Source organism: Girardinichthys multiradiatus, chromosome 18 (genome assembly GCF_021462225.1).
Source record: "Girardinichthys multiradiatus isolate DD_20200921_A chromosome 18, DD_fGirMul_XY1, whole genome shotgun sequence".
NCBI lineage: Eukaryota > Metazoa > Chordata > Actinopteri > Cyprinodontiformes > Goodeidae > Girardinichthys > Girardinichthys multiradiatus.
Window position 1 is genome coordinate 26,700,613 of NC_061810.1, and position 26,331 is coordinate 26,726,943.

Sequence of the window (26,331 nt, forward strand, 5' to 3'; positions counted from 1 at the left end):
AGACGGTGCCAGATTTTTGAAAGCCTTTCGTGTGAGTAGATATCCAGCGTTCCTTCCTGTCTGATCATTGTTCTTGACCTTGCCTTGCCTTTTGGATTTTTGCCTCTCTGCCTTCTCCCTGTCAGACTGTTTGGATTTTGGTTTTGACCCTGTTTCCTGCATCTGGTTTATGCCTCTGCCTGCCCCTTGCCTGACGTCTCTTGTTCCGATCATTGACCCTGTTTCTGTCTTCGGATTATTGAGCCAGCCTAGCCCTTGGATTATTCAGCCTGGAGTCACATTTTACCTGTGCTGTGGAGATCACTGCCTGCCACCCACTGAGGTTTCCCCTCTGGGTTTCAAGTTCTACTCAAGACAAAAGCAGGTTAGTGATTTTTCTGATCCCTGCAAACTCTGGAGAGACTACAAGTCACTAATCCCTCTTTCTGCCCCCGTGATTCCCGGAAGCTGTGTGGAGTTTTACCTGAGTGACGTTTTTCTGTGGCTGAATAAACCTTTAAAATTTTCGGTACTGTGTCTGGCTGAATCTTGGGTCCGCCTTTTTCTGATTCGTAATAAGAACTCCAAAAACTGATCTGAAAATTGAGAATAAGGTACTGGTGGACAATACAAAACAACAAACAAGTGGTTTTACTGCTTTGCAATTTGCATGAGGAAACCTAATGCTTAAATATTCAAAAGAGTTGTAGATATTATTTGGTCTGGGACTAATCAATAAATTTGACTGGAAGACGGTTGCTACTCGCCTCTCCTTGCTCAGTATTTCCAGGTGTGTGAAAATGTAAATAATTTGAAAGATTTGACTTTATTTATACTAACATAATCCTCTTGCTACAGCCAGGTTTTTGTGACACAAAATAAATTAAGAGAAGCTGTTGAATACTGCTAAAGTTAACTTTAAGCTTTTTGTTTGCCTTAGCTTTGGATACTGTATATTGTTGGTCTATGAGATAATGGCTACACTAAAAAGTGTCTACTGCCATTCTTCTGCCACAGACTATCTCTACACTGTCTCTAATCCTGGAGATCTTTTTGGCTCTGGGTTTCCTCTTTTTCTGCTGGTCTTGAAGCTGCTTACACATTGTTCAATATGGGAGAGAGATTAAATGCAAGTGGTAATATATTTTAGATTTCAGCAAGTGTAACTACAGGGTACATACTGTTGTCACTCATGACCTTAGAGAGTGAGACGCTTAACATTTCAGTCTCCCTTTATCCTCCTCCATCACTGTGATAGCCCCCCAAAAAAAACAAGTTATCCAAAAACTTTAATAGAAGGATCGGTTTGGGAAGAATATACAATTTCTCAAACAAATTTTCTCTTCCCAGAGGCAGGTGTGGTACACTGGGTTGTGCAGTTGTATGACTGGAGAATGCTGTCTCTTAAGCAGGTACTGTGGCAGCTTGATTATCCTTGTTCCAGGAAGGCAGCTCTTCTTCAGTATGAAGTCAGCATAACAATCTGTTCTGCTGTCTCAAATTTCCCTCCAAGTGCACTTGGCCCAAGAGCCAAAACCAACCAGCTGATCATCTTCGGAAGAAGTTGCTGCAACACCTGCTTTGCAGGCCTCATAGTTGAGGGCTTCTTGTATCTCTGTAAAACTGAGAGCCTAATTCACAAAGGTCCAGAGGCCCTTCAATCTACTTAAACTTTGTTAAGTAGTATAACCCATATTATTTTTTAAAAGCATCTGGAAAGACTTACTGTTAGTAAAAATAAATGCTTTAAATATAATTTCTCACCGTGCCCTTTTATCATTCTTCTCAGTTGTTCTTGATATTGTTACTTTTTGAGACTGCAGAATGTAGTAAAATATTTTTGCTTTGTTGCTTTGAAGAAAGAAGGTTGTCAGTTTGACTACCTACTAAAGCCTTTCTGTATGGAGTCCTCTTTTGCATGTATGAGTTTTCTCTGGATAATCCAGCTTCCACCCATCATCACAAAGCATTTATTTTGGTTATTGATACCTTTAAAATCTGTGTGAGCATCTTGTGTGTCTCTGTGATGCCCTGTGAAAAATGTCATCCTCTATAGGATCCTCTATGTATCCCGCCTCTCACCCTGTGAGAGCTTGAGAAAAGGTTTTTTACCCTATGACCCCGCAAAGATTGAGCAGGTGTTGTCTGGTGTGGTACGCTTCTTTGGGGCTTCCCCACACCGTAACTCTCCCAGATGTGGGGAAAACAGTAAAGGTGGATTCATCAGAGAACAATACATGTTTCACATTGTCCACAGCCCAAGATTTGCGCTCCTTGCACCATTGAAACCAACATTTGGCATTGGCATGAGTGACCAAAGGTTTGGCTATAGCAGCCCGGCCGTGTATATTGACCCTGTGGAGCTCCCGACGGACAGTTCTGGTGGAAACAGGAGAGTTGAGGTGCACATTGAATTCTGCCGTGATTTGGAGAGCCGTGGTTTTATGTTTTTTGGATACGGGTTAGCACCCGAACATCCCTTTCAGACAGCTTCCTCTTGCGTCCACAGTTAATCCTGTTGGATGTGGTTCGTCCTTCTTGGTGGTATGCTGACATTATCCTGGATACCGTGGCTCTTGATACATCACAAAGACTTGCTGTCTTGGTCACAGATGCGCCAGCAAGACGTGCACCAACAATTTGTCCTCTTTTGAACTCTGGTATGTCACCCATAATGTTGTGTGCATTTCAATATTTTGAGCAAAACTGTGCTCTTACCCTGCTAATTGAACCTTCACACTCTGCTCTTACTGGTGCAATGTGCAATCAATGAAGACTGGCTACCAGGCTGGTCCAATTTAGCCATAAAACCTCCCACACTAAAATGACAGGTGTTTCAGTTTCATTGTCCAACCCCTGTATTTGTTAATTTAATGAGCAGCAGTAGTATCTAGAAATGACATGCTGGGTGCGTCATTAGAGATGCATACACTGCATACAGAAAGCTGCACATTTAATTCTGCCGTGATTTGGGCAGCCGTGGTTTCACAATATCGCACAGATTCTCTATGGGGTTCATGTCAGGAGAGTTGGCAGGCCAATTGAGCACAGTGATACCATGGTCAGTAAACCATTTACCAGTGGTTTTGGCACTGTGAGCAGGTGCCAGGTCGTGCTGAAAAAGGAAATCTTCATCTCCATAAAGCTTTTCAGCAGATGGAAGCATGAAGTGCTCCAAAATCTCCTGATAGCTAGCTGCATTGACCCTGCCCTTGATAAAACACAGTGGACCAACACCAGCAGCTGACACGGCACCCCAGACCATCACTGACTGTGGGTACTTGACGCTGGACTTCTGGCATTTTGGCATTTCCTTCTCCCCAGTCTTCTTGTACGGTAAATTTATTTAGACATTTACGCAGTAGATCATTGGAAAATGATTGTTGCCTATACCTGTGCTTTCCTTTACATTCCAGTCAAGACTTCAGTCATTTTCTACCGCTTCTTTCATAGTGGGTCCCAGGGAAGCTGGTGCCTATCTCCAGCAGTCTATGGTTGGGAGGCGTGGTACACCCTGGACAGGTCACCAGTCCATCGCAGGGCAACAAAGATACACATAGGACAAAAAACCATGCACATGCTCATTCACACCTAAGGGCAATTTTGAGAAGCCAATTAACTTAACAGCCATGTTTTTGCACTGTGTGAGGAAGCCAGAATACCCAGAGAGAACCCACACATGACCTGGGAGAAGATGCAAACTCTATGCAGATAGACCCCTGGCTTCTTGCTGCAAGAAGGTCCAACTGCGCCACCATGCAGCCCCTTCACATTACATTCACATGAATTTCCCAGAATATGAGAAACTGGAGTAAGATCAATACAAGATAATGTGTAAGAACATATGTTCTTGTGCCATTTCCAGTATTTATACATACTAGTTGTCTAACGTCCATTATTTCTTCCACTGCTTCTCCATTATTGTCAGTATGTTTACTTCCCCAAAGACTATTGTGTGCATTGAGATCTCTGCATCATATTTCTTTTCCATTTCCCGGTCTAATTAATCCCTCTAATGTTTCTGCGCTTAATGATTTACAAGGATTATATAAGTTGATTTTTTTTTACCAATATTTTATCTGATTTATAGATTTCAATAATTACACATTCTACTACTATTAGAGTTGCTACTCTTCAAAATGGTATCCCATCCCTTACAGATGTTGAACTTCCTCCGTCCTGATTTTTATCTCCATCAAACCTAACAGATTCATATCAGGACCTATGTTCCCCCACCATTATGATGCTTCAAATGTCAGAGATATGGGCACGTTGCCGCAGTTTGTAAAGGAAGACAGAGATGTGATCCAAATGTGTTGGGGATCATACGTTTGAAGAATGCCAAAATAATGTGCAGGAAAATTGCTGTAACTGTTGCGGTCAACAGAGTTTGGGTAATGTGAAATCAGAAAAAGAGCAGTAGAAATTCAAAAAGTTAAATAAATAAAAAACTCAGTAAAGTAAGCTATGTAAGAATGGTATACATCAAGGAAGTATAGTAAGTCCTTTATTATTTTCTGTAATGATAAATGATAAATTTTATGAAGTTGAAAGTGGGATGGGGTTTTCTCTTTTTGATGGATGATGGAGCAATTTGGAAAAAAGGAAAGAAGTTGGACTTTTTAATAAAACTACAAAAGCACAGCAATTATCATATAAATGGGGTGTAAAATGTTTTGTTGATAAAACTAACGTGATGTTTTTTACAAAAAAAGGAAGTGAATGTAAATTACAACTCAAACTATATAATCAGGAAGAGGAATGCTCCTGCAAAGGTTTCCTGAGCCTCTGAATGGTCTATCAGTCTCGGTCAGGAGGTTACACAATCATGGGCAAGACTGGTGACTTAAAAGATGTCCAGAAGACAGTCATCGAAACCCTCCACAAGGAGGGTAAACCACAGCAGGTAATTGCTAAAGAAGCTGGTTGTTCATAGAGTTCCGTATCAGAGCTTATTCATAGAAAGTTAAGTGGAAGGACAAAGTGTCATAGGCAAAGGTGGACCAGGAACAGGGAGAACTGCAACCTTGAGAGGATTGTCAAAGAAAGTCCATTCAAGAATTTCAGGGAGCTTCACCAGGCACTACGCACGGGTGAATAGTACACATGCGCTACAAATGTAGCATTCCTCGTGTCAAGCCACTCTTAAACCAGAAACTAGATTGTTGCTCAGCGGTATGAAATCCACTTTTTAGATGAAAGAAAAGTTTGCATTTTATTTGGAAATCAAGATTCCAGAGTCTGACGAAAGATGTTACTGGTGTTTTTGTCCACTATGCTTCTGAAGTCCACAGTTAACTCAGCCATCTACTAGTAAACTTTAGATCACTTCATGCTTCCTTCTGCAAACAGGTTTTATGAATATGCTGATTATATTTTCCAGCATGACGTGGCCCCTGACAAACACTTCCAAAGGTACCAAAAGTTGGTTGAATAACAATGGTGTTAATGTGCTTGATCGGCCAACAAACTCACCTGACTTGAATCCCTTGGAGAATCATGGAGGAAGTTGAGAGACACTAGACCCAACAATGCAGATGACCCGAAGGCAGCTATCAAAGCAACCTTGGCTTCCATTACACCTCAGCAGAACCACAGACTGATTGCCTACATGCCACACCGCATTATTGCAGTAATTTATGTAAAAGGACCCCTGATCAAGTATTGAGCATGTAGAAAATGAACATCCTTTTCAAAAGCCTGACATTTCTGTTGAAAATATCCTTTTGTCTTATGTCTTAATCTAAATTTCTAAGCCATTTAATTTTTGGTTTTCATTAATCATCAAAATTACAAAAAAATGTCTTGACATATTTCACTCTATGTGCAAGGAAGATATATAATATGAGCTCCACTTTCTGAAATGAGTGACAATAAGTATTGAACATTTTAACAATATTCAAATTTTTTGAGATGTACCTGTACATTTCATGTTGATGTTAGCCTTTACTTGCGCAATCCTATCTGTACTCATTACTAATATTTAGTTAACGATTATATTATTAATAATAATAAAGTCTCTGTCACTGTTACAGGACCAATAAAAAGAGGGTCACGGAAGTTCACATTAACCAATTAGAGTAAACCTTTGAAATTTAAATATAAATATAAAATTTATATTTTACTGCAATGGCTATTACTAGAAATGTACATTACACTCACCGGCCACTTTTTTAGTACACCTGTCCAACTGCTCATTAACACAAATTTCCAATTAGCCAATCACATGGCAGCAACTCAATGCATTTAGGCATGTAGACATGGTCAAGACAATCTGCTGCAGTTCAAACCGAGCATCAGAATGGGGAAGAAAGGTGATTTAAGTGACTTTGAACGTGGCATGGTTGTTGGTGCCAGACGGGCTGGTCTGGGTATTTCAGAAACTGCTGATCTACTGGGATTTTCACGCACTACCATCTCTAGGGTTTACAGAGAATGGTCTGAAAAAGAGAAAATATCCAGTGAGTGGCAGTTCTGTGGGCGCAAATGCCTTGTTGATCCCAGAGGTCAGAGGACAATGGTCAAACTGGTCCGAGCTGATAGAAAGGCAACAGTAACTCAAATAACCACACATTACAACCAAGGCATGCAGAAGAGCATCTCTGAACGCGCAACATGTCAAATCTTGAGGGGATGGGCTACAGCAGCAGAAGACCACATCGGGTGCCACTCCTGTCAGCTAAGAACAGGAAACTGAGGCTACAGTTCACACAGGCTCAGCAAAATTGGACCATAGAAGATTGGAAAAATGTTGCCTGGTCTGATGAGTCTTGATTTCTGCTGCAACATTCGGATGATAGGGTCAGAATTTGGCATCCGTAACATGAAAGCATGGATCCATCCTGCCTTGTATCAACAGTTCAGGTTGGTGGTGGTGGTGTAATGGTGTGGGGGATATTTTCTTGGCACACTTTGGGCCCCAAAAAACACAACCCAAAGGGAAACAGGAAGTAAAGAAAACACTGACATCAAAGAAACACAGATTTCAAAACAAAACAGGAAGTGAGAAGTACTCCTATAAAAGCATTACCTAAAGACTACAACCTGAATCAGAATATCAAAGACAAACCTACACAGTTAGCACAAAAACTAATGTCAAGGTCTACATGATGATGTCAGATGTACATTTTTGAGTCTGAGATACTTAAACTCACAGAAAGTTGTGGGAACCTACTGGAGTTATGCTGAAAAACAAAGACAAGAAAGAAGAAAATGTGTGTTTATGAACAGTATTATAAATGCATGTTCTCCTAAAACCATGCAGAATAATCCAGAAATTAAATTAATTATGTACTAACATGCTAATTATATTCAGTGTACCACGTACTAATTTCTAATATGCCAGGCACTTTTAAAAGCTAATGTCAATTTTAGCTCATTTATAAAACAACGTATTTTGCAGGAATGGCTCAAAAGTGTCAAGTTTGGTGTGGCGGTGGACCCCAAAATGCAGACGACAGCAAGCAGCAGTGGTGAGTAAACTGATTTAATAAATAAAACTCAGTGAAGCAGGTTATGGCAGAAAACGGCATGGACAGGCAGGAAGTGAAATGTTTCCGCAAGGAATGAACAGAATGAGGGTGTATATGTATGGCGAGACACAGGTGAAAAACAAAAGCTGATTGATATGGTGTAGGTGGGCCGAATGAAGCTGATTCCATGACAGAGACAGAGAGTGAAAACAAAGCATGGCATTAGCTAAAAAGTACCTGGACATCATCAAACCTAAGAAACATAGCAATGGAACGTAATCCAGAAAGCAATATGAACAGAACACAACAATCAGAAGAAACCAAAACATAAAACCACATTTAAAACAATAAACAGAAGCAGGTTCCAAAACTCAACTGTGAGAAATATAAGAAAAAACACGCAACCAAAAACCAAACACCCTCAAATCATGACAAAAAGTCAGTAATAAACAAGAAGGCATGAGTCCCTGTCATAAATACACATGTCCTGTTCTTTTGGTTTGTTTTTCTGATCTGAGAACAACATCCACGCTAGTGTACAGTATAGGGAGGTCAATCTTGGATGTATACGTGTTAAGATTCAAATGTTTTTCTGCAACATACATTGAGGATTCTGCAGACGGTCTGCTGTTACTGGAGAGGCAAAATGATATGTTGCTCCTGGCTAAATCCCCTAATGTGCATTCCACTTTAATGCATCCACACTAGCTCACTGATGCCAAAACCGTCAAAAACATGACACAGGTATTATAACTGTTGTGCCCTAAAAAATGATCAATTCAAGAGGAATACTTATCTTAATGAATATTAGTCATTTACATCGGATGGTAGGAGAGCTCCTCCTTTATTGTAAGGAAGAAAGCAATATTAAAAAAGGCTTAAAAGAAGTTGACGAGTGACGTTCCTGCAAACTAAGCTTTATGTAACTAATCCAGAATGGGGAGAAATCAAACTGAATATTAACACTGACTGTATTTGCACTTTGCTTTGACTCGGGTCCAGCCATGAAAAGGCAGAAATGTTTATTAGATTCACATAAAATAATACGATTAAACAGCAGTCTAATTGTATATATTAACTTTCCCAGTTAGCATATTTAGTTGCAGATATATCAAAACAATGTCTGGATTGTTTATAATTATCAAGGCTGAAATTGTGGTGTATTTGGTCTAGAAGTAAATGTTTTGTCTAATTAGGGGTCACACGATTATTAGTAGTCCAAATATAGAGATGTCTTAGCTGTGATTGACACTGATATTTTTCTTTTATAAAACAAACTTGACTGTTTCTCTGGAGATACCTTATAAATATGTCTTCATGTTTATCGTTATTTTCTCAGTTTGAATTACCAAAACTGCTTTCTCTGTAGGTGCTTTTAACTTACATTAAATTCGTGTCCATGTATAATAGTTCAGTGCTTTGCATGGTTTTCAAATTTTTAACAAATAAAATCTAAAAGGTCTTTTGATGTGTTGCTCGTTCAGCTTTTGTACATCTAAAGACTGAAATGTTTGCCAGTCAGATTGGATGTTGAATATGTATGAACAGAGCTATTTAGGTCATTGGTCCTTGGTCTGGACTTTGACAGGGCCATTATAACATATACAGTCATAATCAATTAATTAGAATATTACTGAAAAGATCATTTATTTTAGTAACTCAATCCACTCAAGAGAAACACAGATAGATTTATTACACACTTACGATAATTTTCCCCTTACAGCTAATGAAAACAAGACATTTAGGATTAGAATATTACATCAGACCAACATTAAAAAAAACATTTCTCTTAAAAAACATTTTTTAGAGAAATGGGGCTTAATGAAAAGCATGTTTAATTTTTCTATTATTGTTTCACCTGTATTTGTACAGATAATTTCTTTTTTTGTGGCACTAGTGGCCTTTATTTTGTCAGATGACCAACAGGACATGGATTGGAGAGAGAGAGGGGAAGACATGCAGCAAAGGTCAACGTGCCAGGACTCGAACCCGTGAACGCTGCGTTGAGGACTGTAGCCTCTGAATATTGATTATGCAGTTTTACCCCTGCACCACTGCCATGCCCTATACAGTTACATTTTATTAAGACATGAAGTCTTATTTTCAAAAGCAACCGTAAGGGCTGAAATTTTGAAAACATACTTTTAATCTGACTTATTGAAACGCATATTTTAGTTCACTGACTATAACTGTAAGTGGTAATACATTTAGTATTGTTAGTGTCTGGAAAATGAACCCCAGCCCGTTTCAAGTCTTCTGCAGCCACTAGCACATTTTCTTAAGGATTGACCTGTAGCTCCATCCATCCTCCTACCATCTCTGATCTGGCCCCCTCCCTTCCCCTGCTGAAACAAAGTATCCTCACAGCATAATGCCACCACCACCATGTTTTACTATGAGGATGTTGTGTTCAGTTTCATGCACAGTGCTAAGTTCCCAGGACACATAGTATCTCACATGTAGGCTAAAAAGTGGTCAAAGGTCCTACGTTAAACTTCTCAACCTTCTCCCAGACCTGTCTGCTGTGTTCCTTGGCCATCATGTTGTTGTTTGGTTCTCTAATGTTCCTTAAAAACCCTCTGGGATTTTCACGGAGCAACTGGGATTATACTAGGATTAAACAACATACAAAGGCACGCTATTTCCTAATTAGGTGGTTCTGAAGACACTGCTTGCAGGAATACCAGGTACAGACTTTGCCTCCAGTTTGAAATCAGGCCTGTTGCTCATTCTGTTAATTCATCTGGCTAATCCACAGTATATTAATGTTTTCTCTGGAAAAAATTATAATGAAATTACACTGATTAACACATACTGATGCGAAATGACAGAAATACTGTGTAAACACGCTTATTCAAAATTATTCCTGTTTATGATTAAAGTCAGTGTGTTTTAAACTGAATACTGAGTCTTTCTTTACCACTCAAGTTATCCAGATCTGAGCAACACCAGACCCCAAAAGACTGGATCGATTGTTCTTAACATCAAGGTCATGTTGGCACAAAATGCACCAAATGACTAGATACGTCTGGCTTCTCAGATGCTCACTGGCGACATGTAGACTGGGCTGGCAGTCTCTGGTGGCCAGTACACGCACAAATAAGTTCCAGGATCGGTATCGCTAAATAATGTTATGTGTTTGCAACCAGAACATTACTTATTACTTAGGAGAGCAGGGAAATACTTGGTAAGATTACAGACAGATAGTGTTACAGTATGCCAAGAGCACATTTTTACACTGAACATACACTTGTAGCTGTTTTGAAGACTATTAAAGCGATAAAGTATGATTAAAGCAGGGTATTGGCATAGGGGGGAGATTTAACATTGTTTGTTAGATGATGAATCTGAATAAGTAGCCACAACACAGCTTTAGGCCACCACGAGTCCATCTGATAGAAACGCAGTGATCTAAAAAATGCTTGTGTAATGAAATGTTGGCTTCGTGAGAGTAAATTCTTTATGCCTTGGGAATATGGAAAATCCACGAAGACAAAACAGTGCTGGTAACCACTTTCACAGGGGGTTTTTAGCGTTCACTTCAAACAAAAAAAAATACACACAGATCTGAAGTGATCATTTCCCTCGCTGTAGCCATAAAGAACCTAAATCCCACTTCCCCAACCTTTTCCAAGTGCTTTGTTGATTTATGGTGCAGCCCAAATGGTAGAGCAATATCACACATGCTGAAACTCACCAGCAAAGTTTTACTATTCCCAGGACACACCAACACAGAATTATTGCTCAAAATCTAAAAGAAAACATTAGGTAAAAAATGCAACTACAAATGTAAACCTTGAAAACAAGTCAGCTCTATAAAATTAATAAAAGTTAATTGAATTCAGCTGGGACACAAATAATAGCACCGAAAAGGTTGACCTGCTGCCATTGATGCGTGCCAACTGTAATCTCTGCGTTTACAGTTGCAAAATGCTTCTCAAGAAATAAGCTCTTGGATGTGTCTTGTACATCACATTTTATCATTTATCCTGTGGTAAGAATGAGGTAAAATGTAAGCACAGACTAGAACCGGTCCAAACAATTCAGTCATCCAACACTGTTTTCACTTTCTCAGCTCCAGCTCGACTCCAACGAAATCAGAGCATTTCATAAAGAAACCACTGTTATGACACAAGGTTTGCTTTACATGCTTAAAATCATAGCTTTAATTTGACACATATCTATCAGCCCTATAGACAAAAAAAAAACAACATGGTTAAACAGCGTTTTGGTGCATTTTAAGGTAAGCAGGTAATTAGTGTCATATGGCTGCAACGTTTTCCTAAATCTGTTCAGATATCTTTCCACAACATCAATAACATAATCTCTGTAAGGAAGAGTTTCTTATAATCGCACTGGAACACCATGACAGTTTAGAGGTTCATGCATGTGCATAATAAACACCAACCACAACGAGAATATTATCGAACATGCAAACACTGTTGAAAAATAAACCATGCTGAAATTCTCCTTAAGCAAAAACATCTGCTGCTATCGTTCATAGCGGCCGACCCCTCGGACAACATCTCCGTATCTAAATCATTAATGACACCTTAATGACAGCATTAATGGCATTTTAAAAAGAAGACGCTTGTATAAATCAAGATTAATCTTTAACATCTTTTTGGTGAATAACACTGTATCTGTGTAATCAAAGGCTGGACTGACACAACACATTCAACTTGAGAAATTGCTGTTTCTTGTTTTGTGTCAAATTGTGCTGGGCCTCACAAGCAGTCATCATGCACACCGCCGCCTTTGTTTTTGTTAAAACTTCAGCTTAATAACGCTCCACTCTGTGTCTATACATCTCAATTTCATTCATGGAAATAGTGTTTCATGATAATTAAATTCAGATGTGCAGTCTGGCTCCATACATTCAGACAGCATATTGCATGTGACCTAATTCTGCAAACATTTGGGTGAGTGAAAGGTAACATGGTGTCTCATAAATGTCGATGGTGCTTGGAATAAGGACTTAAGTACAAGGCATTAGTTGTATCAACATACAACCTCTGATAAAGGACATAAAGGGCAATTATAGTTGTGATGCTGATTTTTGTTTCATTGCACTGACTAGTGTTTCCGGATGCACATTGACGTTCTCTTTTTATACTAATTGTTGTATGAGCTATTTAGTGAAGTGTTTTCACAGTGCTATCAGCTTCACAGGTCTTTATACGATCTATTATCTTTAAATAGCTTTGTACAAGCACCACTTGGGCAGTTTTTTGATTTGTTTGCTTGGGGCGTAGCTTTGTGGAAAAATCTTCTGGAGGTCCTTACGTATTTGTTTTCCTATATTTCAAAGATTTATCTTCTTAGACTTTAATTTCCTGTTTTCTCAAGTGTTTTTGTGGTCATTCTTATTGTATAAAAACAAGAACAATAGATATGATTTAGCTCCATCATACATTAGAGATCTGATTGTTCCATATGTTCCTAACAGAGCACTTCGTTCTCAGACAGCAGGTTTACTGGTGGTTCCTAGAGTCTCTAGAAGTAGAATGAGAGGCAGATCCTTTAGTTATCAGGCTCCTCTCCTGTGGAACCAGCTCCCAGTTTTAGTTCATGAGGCAGACACCCTGTCTACTTTTAAGGCTAGGCTTAAAACTTTCCTTTTTGATAAAGCTTATAGTTAGAGTGGCTTAGTTTATCAGGGAGGGAGCCTTCCTCCCTCCCTGTTGGTTGGAGTAAGGGGGAGTCAGTTTAGCCTAAACCGGCTCAGTTATGGTTGAGGTGCAAACACACCCTCCATTTCTGCTACCTGTATGACCCCTTCTCTTTTCCAATGGTTATAATCAGTCTGACAGAGAGAGGTATCCCAAACCTTGTGGTTTTTAGTATAACAATGACCATCAGTGGGAGCCTTTGTGGGGTTCCTTGAGACAGCATTGTTGTAAATAAGCGCCGTTTAACTAAATAATCTGAACTGAAACTATCTCTGTAGTTATGCTGCTATAGGCTTAGGCTGCTGGAGGACATAATGACCACTTTCACCCTCTTCGCTACATTCTCACACTACTCTCCAATTCTGCATTATTTGCTGTTATTTCAGCTTTTAACTTTGTTCTCTCTTTTCTCTTCCTAGAAGCTACACCTGGCCTGACTCTGTGTCTACCTGTGACACCTTTCTGGAGAGCGGCATCGTCCGAGCTTCTGCTGGCAACAACTTAATGCTCACCCTCTACCGATGATCCACATGGCCCTGTCTTTTAGTGTTTAACCCTTTCTCTCTCCTAGACATGGCAATTGACTGAGCTTAACTGTAACTAACTGTATGTGCTCTCTTTCAGACTCTAACCTTGAAAACTGGCTCAGAGTTTATCTGTTCTTTCTTTCTAGGTGAAACGACTAAAGGAGCTACATCCATTAACATTTACTTTTCCTTCCCAGAGAAAGTACTCCTGGATCAGTGCTTCTTTGTTCTCTTTGTGTCTCTGCTCTGTTCTCTCAAACCCCCAGTTGGTCGTGGCAGATGGCCGCTCCCACTGAGTCTGGTTCTGCTGGAGGTTTCTTCCTGTTAAAAGGGAGTTAAAACAGTAAAATACAGTAAAACAGTAAAGCAAGATTAAATGTCGTATACATGTACATATACCATATATAACATAAATCTTAACTTACATTTTAACAGACCACAATGAATAACAGGCCTGCCTGTTAATCATGACTACAAAACTGTTCTTCTTTGAGAAATTGCTTCAGTCTTCATCTGAAAATGTGCCAGGCTGGATTTAGTTTTAAGTCCTCAGGTGGTCAATTTCACATATGAAAGGCTCAGACAGAAAAAGCTGTTTGACCATAATAGGTTTTACAAAAAGGTACCTTACAAATCTTGCTGGATGTGCTACGAGTTACTAAACCTACAGAACTCAGAGGGAGAAGGTTACTAAGAACCTGAGGAGCATGACCTCTCAAACATCTAAAAATAACTAATACATAAAAAAAATTAATAAAGTTGTTAAAGTTAATCAAAATCCATTTTTAATAACATGGTAATGATGATATCTAACACACTTTCTGTTCAAAATTTTAATTGCTCAGTTATATATCATTTTCTGAGGTCTGATGGTCATTGATGTTGCTTGAGACTAGGAAATCACACAATAAATTAAATGGAAGAGAATCATAAAATGCATGAAACTATTTGCAGCATAAAAGGGAACCAAGTCTTTAATTAGTCTAAATGTGTGTAAGTTTGTTTCGCAACTCTGCTCACAATTATAACATGTTTTTTCAAATTTAAAATTAGAATCCGGAACAAAACCAAGATATTTCACTTATACAACAACATCATCAACATACATTTGAAAACGTGCACCGAGACAGGCTTCAGGCGAATCGTTTATGTACGGACAGAACAGTAGAGGACCAAGACTTGAGCCATGTGGTACACCAGTTCAAAAATATTTGTTAATGTTTGTTTCACACAACTACAGTGTTCTTTACACATATGATATACCCTGTGTTGTCAAAAACAATTGCTCATCTGCGTAAACACACATGAAATTGAGTGACATCCCATTACTAATTCTCAGAATTTAACATGGTGTTGCCCCGACTTTTCAGTAATAACACTCAAATTCTGCTAGGAAGGCTTTCCACAATGTTTAGGTGTGTGTTTATGGGAATCTTTGACCATTATTCTAGGAGAGCATTTGTGAGGTCAGACATTAATGTTTGTTGTGCAACAATAGGTTTGGTTTGACTATGAATAACTATTAATAAATGCCAATGGCAAATTTGAATCAAAATTACCATATCGGGGCACCGTCTGATCATCAGGTATTAATAACGGAACAGCTCTCAGTCTCTGTCATTTACTGTTTTAGGAATACCTGCCTGGTGTGGTAAGGTATTTTAGAACAATAGATGAAGGACTGAATTCGCGCATTGGCGTTCTCAAACAACAAGCTCTGCACACATATAGAGAATAAACACAAACACCTTCTCTCCAAAATACAAGAATGTATTAACAAAATACTTGGACTTCCAGTTAGAATACTTCAGTGAACAACATCTAACTAGGTTAGTAACATTTAATTAAATTATTAAGTAAAAATTGAAAGAATAAGAAAAAAATGTAAACAATGGTAAAAAAAAAGGTAAATGGAACAAATAAGAATAAAACTGAAACAAATTACCAATAAAACAATCCAGTTATATTACTGGGTGAATATGTACATTTTGGAATATGTACTTTTAGGAACCAAGGTTTGTTTTGAGGAATTGGGAGTGAGGCCAAATTACCTCTGAAAGCTAACAAAAAACAACCAGTCCACAATGAAAAGCAGAAGGATAAATAAAACACTATTTAATGAAATCATGTTTCAAAAATCATTTGATGAATTAGAAATCAACATTTTGGACAAGTGATTCTTAATGTTGTGTTAACTAGCAATCACAGTGACTGATTGAATGGAGGGATGGTTTACTAAGATGACCATGAAAAACAGATATTGCTGCAAGTTGACCCGCCAGTCAAATCCAGGACTAGCGAGTCAACTTGCAACAAAGAAAATAATGACTGCTGCAGTATTTAGCAACCCCTCTAAGTCCCACAAGTACCTTCAAGTACGACTAATACAAATATTAATGTGTGCATGAGAGTTGGCGGCCTGCCACTGCTGATCGCTGTGCGAAAAGAGCCAGCTGTGTAGGAAACACAGCAGGACTAATGTTGGCTACCAGCTTAGCATTAGCAGAGTTTTAGCATTAGCATCTGGGATATTTTATGCAGGTTAGCTGGAGAAGAGGAAGGGAAAACACTGTTTAAACACAACAAGCTCATGTTAGCGGCCTCTTTAATCCTGCAAATGCAGTCTCTTTGTTTTAGTTGCAACATTGGCATTGGCCCCATTAAAATGGCTCTGGCAACATCCATGGACTGAATGGAGTTAATGTCATGACAGCATATATCATATCATATCATATCTATCAGTGAACACATCGTTGTATTAAGGAAAAGGACATGTTAAAATCACACAAAATCCTGATTCATCACTCTAAAATTAACATGTCCCTGATGCTTTTAATGCCACATATTTTTTGATTAAGCTGTCAAAGTTATTGTGTATCTGATGATAACATAGAACCATAAAAAACTGTGTCAAAGCAGATTGGCAGCACAAAAGCTTTTGGTTGTACTTTACACAAAAGGTTGCATGTTTTCTCTAATTTTTTTCTTGGTCTGTTGTATATGTTGGGATTATGAATCTGAGATTATTTAATATTAATATTTTATCAAATAATATTTCGATCTGTTAAGGGTTGTCCTGTGAATACCAGCCCAGTAAGGCGATGGTATTAGGACAAAATAGAAAGATGTGAGACGAGCTCTGACATTATTGAACAGCATAAACTCTGCACATATATGGAATGAATTCACACAATTTCTTAAAATACGAGAATTTATTAACAAAAATAAGTCAACTCAAAGTCAAACATATTTCAATCAACAAACTCTTTACTATGCTAAAACAATCCAACTAAACTACCAAGCAGAATTAAAGAATAGGGAAGATTAATGGGCTATGTACTATATAAACAAGTTGATTAAAGATTATTGAAAATTATGACCAAAAGAGTGATGCAACATTACCATGCAATGTTTATGTTTGAGAACCAAGGATTATCTTGAAGAATCTGAAGTGAAGTTAAGTTAGTCTTGGAACCAACTTTGGCAATAATCAGCAAACATTTAGACAAATATTCACAATGCAAGATCAGATAAAATATTATTTTAATAAAATAATGTTTTAAAGAATGATTTGCTGAATAAAACCAACCTTCTGGATGACTAATTCTCAACGGTGTCTAATTAGCTGCCTTTATTTATTGAAATAATATTTGAAGAAATATTATTAAGAGAGTATTTTGGAAAAGAGCCAAATCTTTCTGGAGAAAAGGGGCTTAATGGTGTTTACTTAGTTATCAAATCTAGTCAATGATGTTCAGGGACTATTATTTAATAGCTTGAAAACTAAACCTTTCTGTTAAATACTCTTTAGTAGCAAGCACGTGTTCTTACCGGTTAGCATTTGAGCTAACAAAAGAAGCTAATAACTTAGCACCAGAATCAACACATACCTTTAAAATACTGTTAATAAAGGGTTCAAATGCATAAGCGCAGGTGGCACGTTATGATCAATCTTCTGTTTAAAATCACCCTTCAAGTAAAGTTTGTCTTAACTTTAAAAACACACAAAGAACACAACCTGAACACGTGTGCTGCAGATAGCCTGCTAGCACCAAGATAGATGAGTTCAACACAAACAAAACTTCATAAAATGAAAAACGTTTAGATCATTTCATTCTAAACCTGTCTCTGCCCAAAACACTTAACCTCATGAACCGTGGTGAGGAAACATTGTCCAAGGGCGAAGTTTGATGAAGGTATCCACAGTGAACAAAGGGTTAGCTTCCCGCTAACCTCCTCAGCTTCTCACGATCAGAAGGTGCGTTCGTTCTGTGAACAAAAGGGTTAGCTCCGGAGCTGTAGCTGGGCGGCTCATCCTGTCCGCTGCGGTCTCTGCTGTCTTCCTTCCAGACTGGGAGACCGCATCTTTGCAGGTGGTTTCTTTCGAACACCGTTTGCTCCTACAGGGCTCGGAGAGACAGTCAAGCAATGCTTGTACCTTAATTACCTCTGTTCATGAATGAAAATACTGGATACACAGACAGTATTTCATTCGTACTTAACTTTGCATATGATCGATGATCGTATGACATCCTTGAATCCAGTTGAAGAGTTTATGTCTGTTTGCCAGCAAAGAGACATCAGCGCGCTTTGTTCCCCTATCCGGTCCCTCTGGAAGGCCGTGTGGACAGAGGGCGGATGTTGCAACAGCTGTGCTTTTATTCAGGTAGTGGCATCACAGGAAGTCCGCAGTTATCCCGTTTCCTGGCTGTGCCGGAAGAAAGTTAATGCACTTTATTTTGAAAGTTCCAGAAAAGTCCATGCCGGAGTTTAATGTTGAAATCCATGGCTGTGGGTCCCAACATATAAATTGTTAGACCTATTTAGCAGTGGTGTCAACAGTCTCTCATAGTCAACAGCTTTACCTGTAAAATACACTTTTACTCTTAGTCTAACATGACACTATTTGGATGATTAACCTTCATGTCAATGAAAGGCAACATGAAATGTTGTCGGGCCATGCTTGTTTTACCTCCCACACTCTCCGCCACACAGAACAGCTGCGTATTTTCCTGGCATTTAGATTTTTAAAGAAAAACAAGCAAGGTCAGTTTATTAACAATATAATGATCAATTCCCAAAAACACATGCACCTGCATTGTACTGGGAGAGCAGTTTTCCCAGATTAAAATGTTACGCCAGTTTTGTGATTAATCTATTTCTTTTGGAATAAAAACAAATTGCAAGTAAATAATACAAATGATAAATTTGAGACATTTGCGAAATGCAAATTTACTATGCCAGTTGTCCTTGTTCTGCCAAAACAGAGTTTGTTTAAGGACAACCATGATCCGGTCAAGGATTTTGCTCAAAAATTAAATACGAAATTTTTTCAAAACAGTTGACTTGACATGAACACAAATAAACCTAAAAACATTATGTACTAGTTCCTGAGAAAGATGCTTTATTTTTGTCAGCCGTGCTTTTTGACACAGCTGAATGTTGTTTTTTTACAAGAGTTGCAGTTTTTGTAGGTTAGTTTAAATGTGTAAACTATTTCCTAAAATATCATCCGATTTGAGAGTCTTTAAATGTTGAGAGGTATGGAGATTAAATAAATCCCAATCGGCCTTTTCATTGTTTTCAAAGCAGATAAGTAATTTTAAAACCACTTGCTGACAACAAAAAGCCTTTATAGCTGCTCCTCTCTTAACAGAAGGTGAGTACTATGATGATGACATGATGACACGTTATAGGGATCTACAGTGTGTGAAGGTTTATTGTTGTATAAAGCATATGGATTAGTTTCTTAATTAAAAACACCTTTTCAATGGGAATATGTCAAATGGATGCTTGGCTGCTTATTAACAACACAGGAAAATGTGTTGTTAAAAAGTGTCAGATATCATATATGTAGGAAATGTGTTTTAACTCTGGAATTAAACAGGTGAGGAGGATGAATTTCTTCTGACCCTCTCTGCTGAAAAAATGCTTTGCCCCAGGATTATGAAAGAACTATAATCATGGATTTAAAGAAAGAAATAATCTAAATTTGAGGGAAGCTGCAGCTAAAAGAGATAGCCCTGCTTGAGCAGGGAGTATACAGCCAGACCACAGAGGTAACAGCAGCAGTTCCTTGTGACCAAGAAGTTTATCATGTTAGAGAATGTTTTCTTTACAGCGGTTTTGGTTCTTTCAAATGGCTTCAAAATGGCTGCTGATGGCCACAGATCAAGTTAAATCCTTAACTGCTTTCTCCAAACAAACCTGCTGCAAGTTTACCTTTGGTTCTCTGTGTCTGAGTCAACTGAAGATTGGAGAATTTTGCTACAGCTGCTGTCTTCTAGTATGTATTAGTATATCATCTTCCCCCAAACAAATGTGCAGCAGTAGCTTGAAGTGACAAAGGGTGAGAACAGCATGCTGCTGTGTGAAAACTAACTATAGATGACTTACATAGAGTTTGAGTGGTGTGACAGATGGTGTCCTCAGAATAACGTGATGAAAGCTACATCACTGTTAAACCTTTATAAGTAAAACAGACTGATTACATGGAGAAAAGAGAGACTTGCACAAGTGCATGATTGCTAATATAAAGTAGATTGTTCTGGTGACAGTTATTAGGAGAAATCTGTATACCTCTAAACATCAATGTATCAATGAAAGAGCAGAAATTACATCTATCTGAATGCTGGAGCAATTATTGTTTTTTAAAGTAAAGTTATAGTCACAAGCAGTCATTTGATTATGTGCTAACAAACAGGCAGACTTGACTCACAACAGTGTGACTTTAAATTTTTATGTTTGGTGCCAGTTTGTTAGATCTCAAAGATACTCTCCAAGATTTTCTCTCTCTGCTCTCAGACTTTTATCCTCACTTGCTCCTCCTTGCTAAATAAATGCAGAATAAATCTTCATTATATTAACTCAAATTGGACCTGGAGACTTTTTGGTATGCATTGGTTTGGAGTTCCAGACATTTTGTCAACACGCCTCAGGAACGTTTGGCTGCCTTTAGCTCCCCTTTTGTCTCCTTAGTTTTTTTATGGAAATAAATATAATTATCATGAGCTGCAGGCCTGAACACAACTGAAACGGGAAAGGTGTAAAAATGATTAAATATGCCCTTTAATATTCACACAACAATGACAATGCAATACTCTCCCCAAAACATGGTAATAACATACCAGCAACTCTTGTGTCCTAAAAGTAAAAATTATTAATTTAGTCATAGAAGAGCTCAGAGTGTAACACTGTATAAAAAAAGACTTCCTGAAGGAAACATTATGTACTTCCTATTTTCTCAAGTATAGTTAAAGCTTAGAAATATTGGGTGAGTGATATACAGTAACTGTATTATTACTATACAGCAAAATAAAGAAAGGTGGTCATATATTATGCATGGACAAAAAGAGCAGACTAAACTTTAATTTAATGTTAGTCATATCCAACTTGAAAGGTTCACGAACTACTCAAAAGACTTTGACAACATGCACACAGCTCCATTCATACTACAGTTTATGTGTGAGCCGGAGTGAAGTGTTGACACACTCCAGATGTGTGCACAAGGAAGGAACAAGCCAACCTCACCAAAACACCTGTACTGTGGGAGCACGAAAATGTCAAAAAGAAAACATGACATCATCCCTGTGAGCTCACTCTTTGAAGAACAACTTGCAAAAGGGCTTCTTCTTTACATGCTGAAACATCCATTTTTAAGCGGTATGTACAAATCTGAAAAGGAGTCTCTGTTGACAAAGTGGCAGAGCGACGTCCTATGAAGAAGTGAAATTGCTTTCAAGTTGTTAAAGAAGTATAAGATTTTCAAATTCCATACAATGATAAGAATCTGAGATTATTAAATCACATAGTTGCTTTCAGCAGCAACATTAGGACTGACTCCTATACAGGTACAGTATAAATGAATTCCTAAATAACAGGAAATAAGTCTTTCACTGTCATTAAGTTGCCTGCCTGCAGCTTCAACATACTGGCTAACTTGTTGTCCATAAACAAGTTAGCCAGTCATGTGTTTTTCTCTGCTTTTTTCAGCAGTCTAAGTTGTCACAACATGAAAACCACAAACATAATGAATTATATTCCCAATTTATAAATCACAACTGCAAGTGCAACTGCTGTTGCTTTTATAAATGTCTTAATTATCTGTTAAGACACCTGTTTGCAGAGAAAACAGTCTGTTATTTTGACAATGTTGCGATAATTCACATAACCGCAGCAATTAAGGAATTTCTCCATAAAAAAATTATTACATTTCTTTAAAAAATGTTAATTGCTGCGGTTATGTGAATTACCGCAACACTGTCAAAATAACAGACTGTTTTCTCTGCAAACAGGTGTCTTAACAGATAATTAAGACATTTATAAAAGCAACAGCAGTTGCACTTGTGATTTATAAATTAAATATAATTCATTATGTTTGTGGTTTTCATGTTGTGACAACTTAGACTGCTGAAAAAAGCGGAGAAAAACACATGACTGTTAAAGTAAAAAACTTTGGTATTTGACAGACAAATGTAAATTTGTTTTGTTGATTGATTGTGGCAACTAGAATATTCACCTAGAAATTGTGTTTTTAATGATAATTTTATATAAATTCAGTGTATGTATGTAAAAATATATACATCTTTTAAACATGATATTGATCTGACTTTTTGAAGTGCCTTGAATTGGCGATATATATATAAATTGAATTGAATTGAATTGAATTGAATTGAACTGAACTGAATTGAATTGAATCTATATTAGACCTCAAAGTCAATGTTTTTGGAGTGGCCACCACAAAGCCCCGATCTCAGTTTTATTGGAAATTTGAGGGCAGAGCTGAAAAAATGTGTGAAGTTTTACAGTTGAAAAGGCAAATCAATCAAGAACTAAGGAAAAGTATTCAAACCTGGGAATTTGAAGAACATCGTAAAAAATTGTCTCTACTGGGAAAATGTGCAACCCATATTCAGAGGCTTCAGTCCTCAACACAGCTGTCGCAGTTTCGACTCCTGGTCCAGGTGACCTTTGCTGCATGTCTTCCTCTTTCCTGTCAGCTTACTGTTGAAAAATAAAGGTCATTAGTGCGGTAAAAAATATGTCTCTCATTTTTGTGGCCTCTAGTAAATATAAATTAATTTAGTCCCAATCTAAAATAGCAATACACAGAGATTTAAAGGTGTCACGGGCTTGACAGAGTTTGTGCCCACTCTGAGCCGGGTCTTTTTCCCATCTATATTCTGTGCGTATTTATCCCATCTTTCTAGATAGATAGATAGATAGATAGATAGATAGATAGATAGTTAGATAGATAGATAGTTAGATAGATAGATAGATAGATAGATAGATAGATAGATAGATAGATAGATAGATAGATAGATAGATAGATAGATAGATAGATAGATAGATAGATAGATAGATAGATAGATAGATAGATAGATAGATAGATAGATAGATAGATAGATAGATAGATAGATAGATAGATAGATAGATAGATAGATAGATAGATAGATAGATAGATAGATAGATAGATAGATAGATAGATAGATAGATAGATAGATAGATAGATAGATAGATAGATAGATAGATAGATAGATAGATAGATAGATAGATAGATAGATAGATAGATAGATAGATAGATAGATAGATAGATAGATAGATAGATAGATAGATAGATAGATAGATAGATAGATAGATAGATAGATAGATAGATAGATAGATAGATAGATAGATAGATAGATAGATAGATAGATAGATAGATAGATAGATAGATAGATAGATAGATAGATAGATAGATACAGGTCCTTCTCAAAATATTAGCATATTGTGATAAAGTTCATTATTTTCCATAATGTCATGATGAAAATTTTACATTCATATATTTTAGATTCATTGCACACTAACTGAAATAGTTTAGGTCTTTTATTGTCTTAATACGGATGATTTTGGCATACAGCTCATGAAAACCCAAAATTCCTATCTCACAAAATTAGCATATCATTAAAAGGGTCTCTAAACGAGCTATGAACCTAATCATCTGAATCAGCGAGTTAACTCTAAACACCTGCAAAAGATTCCTGAGGCCTTTAAAACTCCCAGCCTGGTTCATCACTCCAAACCCCGATCATGGGTAAGACTGCCGACCTGACTGCTGTCCAGAAGGCCACTATTGACACCCTCAAGCAAGAGGGTAAGACACAGAAATAAATTTCTGAACGAATAGGCTGTTCCCAGAGTGCTGTGTCAAGGCACCTCAGTGGGAAGTCTGTGGGAAGGAAAAAGTGTGGCAGAAAACGCTGCACAACGAGAAGAGGTGACCGGACCCTGAGGAAGATTGTGGAGAAGGGCCGATTCCAGACCTTGGGGGACCTGCGGAAGCAGTGGACTGAGTCTGGAGTAGAAACATCCAGAGCCACCGTGCACAGGCGTGTGCAGGAAATGGGCTACAGGTGCCGCATTCCCCAGGTCAAGCCACTTTTGAACCAGAAACAGCAGCAGAAGCGCCTGACCTGGGCTACAGAGAAGCAGCACTGGACTGTTGCTCAGTGGTCCAAAGTACTTTTTTCGGATGAAAGCAAATTCTGCATGTCATTCGGAAATCAAGGTGCCAGAGTCTGGAGGAAGACTGGGGAGAAGGAAATGCCAAAATGCCAGAAGTCCAGTGTCAACTACCCACAGTCAGTGATGGTCTGGGGTGCCGTGTCAGCTGCTGGTGTTGGTCCACTGTATTTTATCAAGGGCAGGGTCAATGCAGCTAGCTATCAGGAGATTTTGGAGCACTTCATGCTTCCATCTGCTGAAAAGCTTTATGGAGATGAAGATTTCATTTTTCAGCACGACCTGGCACCTGCTCACAGTGCCAAAACCACTGGTAAATGGTTTACTGACCATGGTATCACTGTGCTCAATTGGCCTGCCAACTCTCCTGACCTGAACCCCATAGAGAATCTGTGGGGTATTGTGAAGAGAACGTTGAGAGACTCAAGACCCAACACTCTGGATGAGCTAAAGGCCGCTATCGAAGCATCCTGGGCCTCCATAAGACCTCAGCAGTGCCACAAGCTGATTGCCTCCATGCCACGCCGCATTGAAGCAGTCATTTCTGCAAAAGGATTCCTGACCAAGTATTGAGTGCATAACTGTACATGATTATTTGAAGGTTGACGTTTTTTGTATTAAAAACACTTTTCTTTTATTGGTCGGATGAAATATGCTAATTTTGTGAGATAGGAATTTTGGGTTTTCATGAGCTGTATGCCAAAATCATCCGTATTAAGACAATAAAAGACCTGAAATATTTCAGTTAGTGTGCAATGAATCTAAAATATATGAATGTTAAATTTTCATCATTACATTATGGAAAATAATGAACTTTATCACAATATGCTAATATTTTGAGAAGGACCTGTAGATAGATACACATGTGTGTAATTGGTCTGGTGGATACAGCTTTACTCATGCTCATGGGGATATGAGATCATTGTGGCAATAAAAGTGTAATAGTTCAGTCACTTGTTATACTGATAAGAGGATAGCTGCTGTGATAACATGGATCATACATTAGTTGGTTTTAGTATGGCAAACCACCAGCATCTACTAAGAAAACCATGTGGTCTGAAATACCAGAAGATGTTTGATCATAACAAAGGAGAGAAAATATGGGGGCCCATATTCATCTCTCATGCCTCTGAAGCACATTCCCTCACATGCGCCCACTGTTGGATTTTGGGAACACAGCCCAGCTAAAATCAGTGGACTGACCTTGTGAAGTGGCCTTTGATGTATGAGAAAAAGCAAAGCTGTAATTCGTGGATACGTCCCTGTGCGTCTCAGGATTTGATGTACAGGCCAAATTGCTTCCAGACAAACATGTCATACTGTGGGTGAAAGAAGATCATGGCTCAGGAGAGCAGTTCCTCCTATCACAAAACATATTATTGACCTTGAATATGTCTTTTTCATTCGCACCTCTCATTTGTATCAGGGTATTGCTTTGCAAAGAAGTATGACATCGCAGCAGCTAAGGCTGGAAAGGCAGACATGATGTTGCATCATTAAGTAAGTCAGCTTACAGGATTCCTTTTTCCCCTGAAGTCCTTTCTGTCCTTTCTTAGAGGCCGATTTATGACACAACATGACACAGATCAGGGGCGAAGCTCAAGTCATGACCCTGCTTACATTAGCCTTTGTGCTTTAGTGTCCCAGTTTTTATTCATATCCTCATAAATCCTCTCTCATTTTCTCGCAGCTGTATTTTATAACATGTAGAAATCCAATTTCAGACCAAAAATAATATTTCTACTGTGAATCGCTCGTAAGGGAACATTGTATTTGAATGTTTACAATACTTAAATTTGTTTTAGATTTGATGCCAGCGACATGATTTACAAACTGAGAGAAGGGCATGTATATCAGTGTGGTGCATCATGCAGTGGTAAGTGAAACTTTATAAATGTTTGGAAGGGGAGAAATGTTGTGTGATGGCCCTGGGCTACAGTAAATAAGATTTATCACCTAGGCCCCATATGACACAGCCGTGTGTGTTGTAAAATATGAATCCTGTTTTTGGTCATGTCATCTGGAGGCCAGCATGCCTGCGGCACCTTTAAACCTCTGTGTATTGTTCAGTTCTTACATTGTTAACATCTTTTGGAGGGATTTTTTGCACACAGATTGCATTGATACTGGCTTTTAAAAGATTTTACTGATAACTGGGCGATCCATATTTTCTTTACCCTT

General features: G+C 38.2%; 1 long non-coding RNA gene across 1 annotated transcript; it reads left to right on the plus strand.

Moving 5' to 3' along the window:
- The first annotated feature begins 321 nt into the window (after positions 1-321).
- Positions 322-10,355, plus strand: LOC124884595. Its single transcript, XR_007042474.1, has 3 exons — positions 322-364; positions 7,382-7,451; positions 9,349-10,355. It is a non-coding gene; the product is annotated as an uncharacterized LOC124884595 (long non-coding RNA).
- The last annotated feature ends 15,976 nt before the right edge of the window (positions 10,356-26,331 follow it).